The sequence below is a fragment of the Pseudophryne corroboree genome, chromosome 5 (assembly GCF_028390025.1).
Source record: "Pseudophryne corroboree isolate aPseCor3 chromosome 5, aPseCor3.hap2, whole genome shotgun sequence".
NCBI classification, from domain to species: domain Eukaryota; kingdom Metazoa; phylum Chordata; class Amphibia; order Anura; family Myobatrachidae; genus Pseudophryne; species Pseudophryne corroboree.
In genome coordinates, this window is record NC_086448.1 from 91030447 (window position 1) to 91032988 (window position 2542).

The 2542-nt window shown below is 41.4% G+C and overlaps 1 pseudogene; it reads right to left on the bottom strand.

Annotated features, from left to right (window-relative positions):
• Positions 1 to 1480: 1480 nt before the first annotated feature.
• On the bottom strand, positions 1481 to 1599 carry LOC134930454 (5S ribosomal RNA; annotated as a pseudogene).
• Positions 1600 to 2542: the final 943 nt, after the last annotated feature.

Genomic DNA, 2542 nt, shown 5'->3' on the forward strand with positions numbered 1-2542 from the left:
AGCACCCCTTTCACGAACGTCTGAACTTCTGGAAGGGCGGCCAATTGTTTTTGAAAGGAAACTGACAAGGTTGAAATCTGGACCTTGACAGAACCCAATCTTAGGCCCACATCCACACCAGCCTGCAGAAAATGGAGAAAACGTCCTGACTGAAACTTTTCCGCAGGAGCCTTCTTGGATTCACATCAAGAAACATATTTTCTCCAAATACGGTGGTAATGTTTAGACGTTACTCCTTTCCTGGCCTGAATAAGAGTGAGGATGACTTCTTTGGGAATACCCTTTCGGGCTAGGATCCGGCGCTCAACAGCCATGCCGTCAAACGTAGCCGTGGTAAGTCTTGATACACACATGGCCCCTGCTGCAGCAGGTCCTCTCGAGGAGGAAGAGGCCGAGGATCTTCTATAAGCAACTCCTGAAGATCTGGATACCAAGCCCTCCTTGGCCAGTCTGGGGCAATGAGGATTGCTCGAACCCTTGTTCTTCTTATGATTTTTAGAACTTTCGGTATCAGTGGAAGTGGAGGGAAGACATATACCAACCGAAACACCCACTGGGTCACCAGTGCATCCACTGCTATTGCTTGAGGGTCTCTCGACCTGGAACAATATCTTTGAAGCTTCTTGTTGAGACGAGACGCCATCATGTCTATTTGAGGAACTCCCCAAAGACTTGTCACCTCTGTGAAGACTTCTTGGTGGAGGCCCCTTTCTCCTGCATGGAGATCGTGTCTGCTTAGGAAGTTTGCTTCCCAGTTGTCCACTCCTGAAATGAAAATTGCTGACAGAGCTCTTGCATGCCTTTCTGCCCAGAGGAAGATTTTTGTCACCTCTGCCATTGCCGCTCTGCTTTTCGTTCCGCCTTGATGGTTTATGTACGCGGTTGCAAAGAAGAAGAGAGACTCTTTGTTGGGGCACGCTTGAAAAACTAAAACTTAACTTTTAATACGAATCTCATTACAATATGGTACACAAGATCAACACACATATAAACATTTTTATAACACTTTTAAGAAGAGACCATAAGCTTGATATAGCCTTTCTCACTTGTGTTTTTTTTAAATTGTTAAAAGAAATGATTCTCAATCATGGAATAATTAAGAGTAATCAATCTACAATTAATGTAGCTGATAAGGATGACAGTGACACCTGAGGTGAAAATATTAGAAATTGAATTTGAATGTCACAGGATAATGGATAATCTTTAGCATAAAGTGCATAGGCATTACATATGTTGCAAATATGCTGCGATTGTGATTCTTACATAATTACCTGTGGAGAAGATATTACCTGGTAAGGGTTTAATCTGCTACTTAGAAGTTTATGACATTAAAGTACAATAAATAAGAGAACAAATACTTATTGCAGCTAAGTAGAAAATCAGAGAAACTAAATAGATAAGAGAAGGGAAATATAGGTGTGAAAATGGTAATGGTCAAAGGTTGCTCCAACACCTCCGTTTTTCACAAACACAGAGATATTTATTACTACACCTGATATTCCCTAGCAGTCTCCCAAATAGGTACTAATCAGGCTATTCACTGCTTAGCTTCCAAGATCAGGCGAGGTTGGGCGTACCCAGTGAAATATGGTAGTAATGACATCTAGATTGTGAATACAATGGTATATGGTTATTGGCATATACCAAAAGAAGTACTTCTATTGTTCATTATTGTGCACAGTCCTTCTGTTGCTTTTGCATTGCCGAATAGACGTATGACTGGCATCAAAAATGAGAGAGTACTGGAAAAGAAATAAAGAGTCTAGGAAACGTATAGGTACAGGTCCCGTCTTCTATTATCCACTGTCAGCCACATATCTCATATGGTAGACATAGGACGAGAGAGATGGGTTTCCTGTGCCTAATGAAAATAAGTGTGAAATTACACAGGTATCTTAAGCCCTGACGACAGTAAAAAGATAGGAGACTTTAAGATGTGTGATTTTTATTTCACTGCTAAAGACATAAGAAGAGATTTTTGAAAAGACTAGGAAAACATTCTAGGAGTAATAAGTGTTACACAGTTGAAATAAATAAGTAGCAGATTAGGCGAATCTTAGATAGTTAAATGATCAAAATTTCATATTATACGATACCAGGAGATGAGTGGGCTGAGCCGTGCACTGCTCAGCTCCACTAGACACAGACGGCCGTTTCACCGGATGGTGGCTTGTTCACTGTGTGAAGAAGTGGTGGAAGGCAGTCTATTTAAGGCAAAAGTGGGAGTGGTCCGATTATGAGGACCAATCATGAGGCAGAGGAAGAGGTAGAGGTGATGTTATGTAACATCCTGCATGTCATTTCCGGTCTCAGGACCCGGAAGTAGTAATATTAATTATACTGATTGACCTCTACAGTTTGTATATGGATAATTAGAGAGTGAAAGAATATAAGTCAAAATTTGCTTAGGAAAGGTTTAATTAAACTTAGAGGGTACTGAGGCCAAGGACGAAGCCTCAGCTCAGTAATAGGAGGGCTTTTAAACTCCGGACTTCTCGTGGGTACATCGCCGGGCATGTGTACGTGACTTCCGGTCTCGGAG